General features: G+C 53.6%; 1 non-coding gene across 1 annotated transcript; it reads left to right on the top strand.

Annotated features, from left to right (window-relative positions):
* Positions 999-1,078, top strand: MIR365-2 (microRNA 365-2). The gene has a single exon (NR_038544.1). It is a non-coding gene; the product is annotated as a microRNA 365-2 (primary transcript).

The raw sequence follows: 7,365 nt of genomic DNA, 5'->3' as shown, positions 1-7,365 counted from the left end.
GAGGTCTGTCTTCTGGGGGATGTGCTTTTCACCACAGGGAGGTTCCTGTGTTCTGCACAGAGAGCAGGACTGGTGACCAGGCCCTGGAGGGGCCGGGCTGGGTGTGGTAGGCTCCTAGCGGCCAGCTGGGTAGATCCAGCTGAGCCGGGGCCCTGGGCGGAATGCCCTGGCTTCAGGGGATGAGTTACCCACTGATGAGTGGCATTCAGAGGAGTCCCGGGCAGGGTCTGTGAGAGTGGCCTGCCAGGGCCTTCCCGTCTGGGGCCTGATGCTGGGAGCTGAGCCTCTGCCACCCGGGAGGCTCACCAGGGCCTGGGGGCAGAAGGGATCCTCCCATAAAGGAGGACCCTAAGCCACGCTCTGATTCCGGAGCCCCTTTCATCCTCCTAGAAGGAAAAAAACCAGCTACTAGCCCCGCCCCTTTGTTCTTGGCAGCCACTTTCTTCCCCCAACCCCAGTTGCTTCTGGCTGAGCCATCAGCTCACTGATTTAAACCTGAACGCCATCCAGACATACCAGCAGTGTGCACTTGTCTTTTGCCCATCACAGGCTGTTTTCAGACTCGGGGTGGGGAGTGTCTGCTATTCCTGTGTCACGTCAGGTCTGTGACTGTCACTTGGCTTCTCAGAAGCTCAGTATCTGCAGGACAGGTCCATGTCCCACGTGCGAAGACACGGGCTAGGGGCTTCGTTCTTGGGGCTGCCCTTGTCCGCTTGGGATTCTGCAGGCAGAAGGTGCCAGGTTCCGAGGTGGCTCTGGGTGGAGTGAAGCCTGGTCCTTCCCGGGCATGCCTTGGCGGGGGTGGGGGGTGAAGCCGGCCACTGACCAGGCCATGCATTGGAGAGAATCGTGTCGCTGTGGAGTTCCTGCAGCCACCTGACTGGCCACAGCGCATCCCCCCAGAGGGGGACAGTGTCAGGCAGGGGCCACCGTCTACACCTCAGCTTGCCTGGGCCGGCCAACTGCTGACTCACCGGAGGGTGTTCGAGGACAGCAAGAAAAATGAGGGACTTTCAGGGGCAGCTGTGTTTTCTGACTCAGTCATAATGCCCCTAAAAATCCTTATTGTTCTTGCAGTGTTCATCGGGCAGCAGCACCTGCCTGCCCCTGCCCACCTGGTGGCTCTGGGACGCGAAGGGCCCCCCGGGATCTGGTTGGGGTGTCCTCCCCCCATCCTTCGGAAATGAGACGAAGGGGGACGTGCTGAGGATGACAGCATTTTGTTGGGCAGTGCGCTGAGTTGCGTGTGCTTTTATCATTTCTTTTTTGGTGGTGGACTGGGGAGGGCGGGGCAGCGAGCCGTCCCTGTGCGGATTGGAGCCCAGGAGGACGCGGGGGCTCCTGCTTTGTGAGCAGTGAGGGGGCTGTAGAGCGCAGCCAGCACATGTATGGACCAAGGAGGGGCAGCCTCGGGACGGGATGTGTGCAGGGCAGTAGTGCTGGGCCAGCCGGGACACCCCGCCTTTCCCGAGAAGCTGGAACTAGTTGGGGGCGCTGCATTTTAAAGCAGGAACCTCTGAGGCCCACTGAGCTGGCCGTTTTGCAAACCCGCTCAGGGTGGAGCAAGGTCTTTCCCCGCGCCTGTGACCCTCGAGCCTGCTTTCTCTTTGCCGGCTGTGCTTCTCCCCGTCTGACCCCCTGGGTCTCCACCATACTCAGCAGGCCCCCCCACCACAGGTATTTTGGCTGAGCCAGGGTTATTTTAGGTGGAGTTGGGGGTCCCAGGGGGTTGTTGGGCAGAAATACCAATGGGTGACATGCCCCCCACCCCCGCTTAAGACCATTCCTCAAGAATGTCACAGGATCCCACAGCATCTTCCTCTCTGGCTGAGGCTGGGCAGGTGGCCCGCCTGTGGTCCACCCCGGGTCTCGTCTGCCTCCCAGGGCAGCAGAGGAAGTTCACCCTTGAAGTATTTCTAAGTTTCCCCTGCAGGTGCCGACTCACAAGCTCTTGTCACTGAGAAGACGGCCATGTGTGGGACCCTGGCTGCCACCATCCCACTCTCGGGTCCCTGCGGTCCCAGTTGTGCCTCCAGCCCGGCTCCCAGAGACAGTTTTGAAGGGGGCTGAGTTTGCTCAGAAGCCTCAGCATCCTCTGCCCAGGGAACAGGACGGCTCCAAGGTAAAGGTTAACATGGGGCGGGGGGCGGGATCTTCATCCCCTCTGGGTAAGAGGTGGGCGGGGCTCTCGTGGGATGAGATTCTCACAGCCCACAGTGGACAGAGGTCAAAGAACACATTCCATCCTTTTTTTTTTTTTTGTCCTTGCCAGATATTTATTTCTTGGCTATTTGTTGTTTAGGAAAAGGATGATTAGCTAAGCATTTGCCAACTTCCCATCGGCTCCCCGCCTCCAGCCCTGCCCTTCCGTCCCCACATACCTCCTTGTTCTGCTGTTCATGCTTTACCCCCAAACATTTGCCCCCCCAAAGTCCATTTTTTCAAAAGAAGATAATGTATAACAAATAAAACGGATTCCTTTTTGCCCTTCAATTATAAAAGAACTGTCTTCCACTGAAGAGCATTTAAAAAATACAGAAGGATGAAAAGGGCTAGAGAAGCCCTTACCTAGAGATCACGTCTGCTCATCAAATTGATCCTACCAAACATTTTTTTTTTTCTTTGCACGTACACCCCCACCCAGTTAGCAGGATTGGGGCCTCTAAATGGCCTCGTAACCCCTTTGAGGGATGGCCGTGGGCTCTCAGGAGCCAGAAGGTCTCTCATTTTCTTTTTGCCAAGTGGGCTGGGTGGTGGCTGAAGCTCACCTCCAGCCAGGAAGCTTGTTGGGGCAGCACTTGGGTCTCTCTCTAAACCTAGACTGATAAATTGCCAGGGAAGATGCTAGAAATGCAGACTCTGTCCTGATTTCTCAGTGGGCTGCTGTACTGCTTCTCGACTCTGAAACACACAGAAGAAGAAGCATTAAAAAACATTAAAAAACATTTCAGTACCAACCCCCCAGCCCAAGACCAACTGAATCTGAATTGCTGGCCTTGGTATCCTGGTGTTTCTTCTTTCTTTTTTTTTTATTTTTAGGGCCGCACCCACAGCATACAGAGGGTCCCAGGCTAGGGTTGAATCAGAGCTACAGCTGCCGGCCTGTGCCACAGCCACAACAACTCTGGGTCTGAGCCCCGTCTGCAACCTACACCACAGCTCACGGCAACGCCGGATCCTTAACCCACTGAGTGAGGCCAGGGATTGAACCCATATCCTCATGGATACTGGTCGGGTTCATTTCTGCTGCACCACAACGGGAACTCCTCTTGGTTTTTCTTCTGTTCCTCAGGTGATTCTGTTAAGTGGCCAGAGAGCTGGCCGGCTCCACGCCCACAGGTCAGGCTCTGCCTTCAGAGCCTGATGGAGGAGATGTGACCATTTGCAGTTGGCAGACTTTCCCTTCCACTGTCTTCTCTGTTGCTCAGAGTCAGCGCTGGATCCTTATTTACAGACAGAGAACCGGCGCTAAGGAGATCAAGAACTTACTTACTGGAGGATACAGCCTGGAGGCGGCAGTGCTGGGGTTCAGATCTGAAGCTTCTGATTTCCAAGGCCAGTGCTCTTTCAGCAATAATTGCTGTTTATAATTAGCATATATAGTTATACCAAGATGTGGTCACCACGGTGTGCTGAGGGTGCTGGATGCCACTGTCTCATGGAGGAGGTAACTGCCCACACCCCCCCCCAGGTGGCGGGGGCGCTTGGGTGATCAGGCCTTAGATTCCCTGATGCTGGGTGTGTCCCTGGCCAGCCTGGACCTCCAGCCTGTCCCCATCAGCCTCTGTGCTGCCAAGGATCCCAGCTCAGGGCAGGGCAGGGCTTATCCCTGTTTTCAGGACATGCAAGAGGCATGGCCCAGGTCACATAGCTGCTGGGTGGCATAGGCCCACTGGTCCCCGCTCCTTGCCCGGCAGAGGCGTCTTGGAAGCAGCACAGCCTGTGTGGGGCTTGCTAGCCTGGGCCTTGCCCTGAGCTGGCGGCCCTCAGGGGCAGGAGCGCTGCTGGGGATGCCTCAGGCTCCCCAAGGCTGTCCCTGCCCCTCCCTCTTTCCTACAGAGCTGACCTCCTGGAGCCTGGCCTGAGGGCCGCCTGTTCAGGGAACTCGCTCCAGGAAGTGGTTGCTGTTCCTGGGCTGAGCTGCAGGGCTGGAGGGTCAGCCTGTCTCAGATATGATAGCGGAAAGGGGAGCTGGGCCCCGAGAAGGCCGCTCTCTCTCCTCAGTAGGGCCCCCACCCTGCCCCATGACAGCTCTTTGCTGCAGGGAACCTGCTCTTGGCAATGACATCCATGTAACCCGTTTCCCAGAAGACAGGACAGTGAGGCTGGCAGACTCAGCCAGTACCTTAGTGGGAAATGGGGCAGGAGCCCTCGCTCCAGCTTCTCTTGGGAATCTGAGTGGGGAGGTGGCCCGAAGATGCCTTGCTTACCTGGATCAGAAATAACCTCAACTCAGAGTTCCGTGGTGGCTTGGTGTATTAAGGATCCAGCGTTCTCCCTGATGTGGCTTGTGCTCCGTCTCTGGCCTGGGAATTTTTGCAGGCTGTGGCTGTGGCTGTGGCTGTGGCAGAGAGAGAGAGAGAGAGGAAGGAAGGATGGGCCTCAGCTCAACTAGAAGCCTGGAGCACTCAGGCTGAGGATAGAGTTTTGAGCCCCTGGAGGTGATGGGAGTGTGCCCAGGAGCCTGATCGGGGCGGCCACGTAGCTGGGGCCCCGGGGAGAGCCCCTTCCCCTCTGAGCCTTGTTGCCTCGTTTCTTTAATGGACATAACGGTGCCCTGTAGGAGTATGTGTACTTCCGAGGCCTATTCTGCACAGACAGAAGTTGTGGCATCCTCTTCCTCCCCTTCCACGGGGACACTCGGGGACGAGGCTGGCGTGGAGAGCGTGCTAGTTGCACCGCATGTTCAGGAGCCAGTGGAGGTCTCCAGGTATCGGATGGTCTGCTGTCTGCGGGTCTCTCCAAGGATGACTTTTCCTCTGGCCTCCTCTCTGGCCCTCCCTCCCCAGCCAGGCCCTGCTGGGATGGAGGTTCTGGGCTGCAAAGCCGCCCTCCCTGCCCCCTGGCCCTTCATGCCTCTCTCGTCTGGCCCCCTGAGGCCTCTTTCCCCTCCTTACAAGTCAGGACTCCGTCAGCTCCTAGGCGTTCCCTCTGGGACTGGGCCAGAGCTCCTCCCTCCCCCGACAGCCTCCTTGGGGTGCAGACGGACGGCCCAGCAGAGGCAGGAAGGGCTTTCTGTTTGCCTTGGCTGCTGGAGAAGAGATTTGTACTCACTTTCTGTTTTGACTGTTGTATCTTAACACGCAGAGCCGGCACTGATGCAGAAAAGCAGCCTTGGGTCTTGAATCTCCATCTGGCCACAGCGGAGATGTCTGGAGGTAAGACTGGGTGATAACGCTGCCCTCTGGGTTCGTGGAGAAATGTGATGACCACCTGTTGTTGGCTTTCCCACCCTGAGGTCCACAGCCCTTTCTTCTGCTTTTACTTCAGGGGATCACCTCTCCAGACCCCATAATCCCCTAGGGTTCAGATGGGGCCAACCCCATCTCTGGCTTTATTTTTTTGCTTTTTAGGGCCACACCACAGCATGTGGAGGTTCCCAGGCTAGGGGTCCAATCGGAGTTACAACTGCCGGCCTACGCCACAGCCACAGCAACACAGGATCCGAGCTGTGTCTGTGACCCTATACCACAGCTCATTGCAACACCAGATCCTTAACCCACTGAGTGAGGCCAGGGATAAAACCTTCAACCTTATGGTTACTAGTTGGATTCGTTTCTGCTGAGCCACTATGGGAACTCCTCCCCTGGCTTTAGTGGCAGGCCTGTGTGCCAGGCAGGATAATGAGACTCTCCCTTGGGACTTTTGCAGCAACTAAGGGAAAAGAGGCATTCCCTTGTCATGGGAGTTGCCAGGTTGATGGAACTGCTGGTGGCCAACTCCTGTTTTCCACTTGAGGACAAAGCCAACAAAGAGGAAAGAGCCAAGAGGTGGAGAAAGTATGCTGTCCAGACATCAATAAACCCCTGGATCCAGCCATACCTGAACTTAACCGCACTTTTGGACAAACCTGATTATATGAGCCAATACTTTTCTTTTTTTCTAAAACCATTCTGTGGTTTGAGTTTCTGTCATAGAAAGGGTCCTAATAAAGCAATTTTTTTTGTCTCATTAAAAAAAAAATCAGCTTTGAGATATACTTTATCTGTAATAAAGTTCACCCATTTTAAGTATCAATTCATGTTTTTTTCAAATATGTGTATACCCTTGTAATGACCACCAGAGTTGAGATACAGAACATTGCAAGTTCCCTGATTCCCCTTTATGGTCAAATCCCCTGACCCCAGACAATACTGACTTACCTTTGGGTCTGGCTTCTTTACCTCAGGATGTTTTTGAGATTCATCTGTTTTGTTGTGTACCTCACCAATTCTTTTTAGTCCTGGAAGGCATTTTGTCATTGTCCAAGGTCACGTAGCTGATGGATCCTGCAGCTTACACAGGGAACATGAGTAGCAGCAGTTATGTCACTGGAGGAATAGTGCATGGTGTTTAGGTGTTTTTTTCTTCTTTTTGTTAATATTTATTTGTTGCCACGTCCATGACATATGGAAGTTAGTTCCTGGGCCAGGGGTCGAATCTGGGCTGCAGCTGTGACCTACAGCACAGCTGCATCAGTGCTAGATCCTTAACTCACTGCACCACAGTGGGAGCTTCTCAGTTGCATTTCCTTACCCTAACAATGAAATGTCAGGAAGGGAGTATAAAGAAACAATCTCTTTTAAAATCACATCAAAATAAATAAAAAACTTAGGAATAAACATCACCAAGGAGGTGAAAGACTTACATGCTGAGACCTACAGACAGTAATACTGGAAATGGAAGATCATCCAAAGACATGGCGAGCCATCTTGTGCTCTGGGATGGGGAGAATTAATATTGTCAAAATGGCCATATCCAAAGCAATCTACAGACTTAATGCAATCCCTATCAAATTACCCATGACATTTTCCACAGAACTAGACCAAATAATCCTAAAATTTATGTGGAACCATAAAAGATCCAGAATTGCCAAAACAACCCTGAGGAAAAAGAAAAAAGCGGAAGATATAACCCTCCCAGACTTCAGACAATACCGAAAAGCTACATTAATCAAAACAGTGTGGTATTGGCACAAAAACAGACATACAGGTCAGTGGAAGAGAATAGTGAGCCCAGAAATAAACCCTTCTTCAACAAAGAAGGCAAGAATATGCAATGGGGAAAACACAGTCTCTTCAGCAAGCGGTGCCAGGAAAGTTGGATACCCTCTTGCAAATCAAGGGAGTTAGAACATTCCCTCGCACCATACACAAAAATAAACTA

Source organism: Sus scrofa, chromosome 12 (genome assembly GCF_000003025.6).
Source record: "Sus scrofa isolate TJ Tabasco breed Duroc chromosome 12, Sscrofa11.1, whole genome shotgun sequence".
Classification (NCBI taxonomy): domain Eukaryota; kingdom Metazoa; phylum Chordata; class Mammalia; order Artiodactyla; family Suidae; genus Sus; species Sus scrofa.
This window is presented reverse-complemented; position numbering and strand designations above follow the sequence as displayed.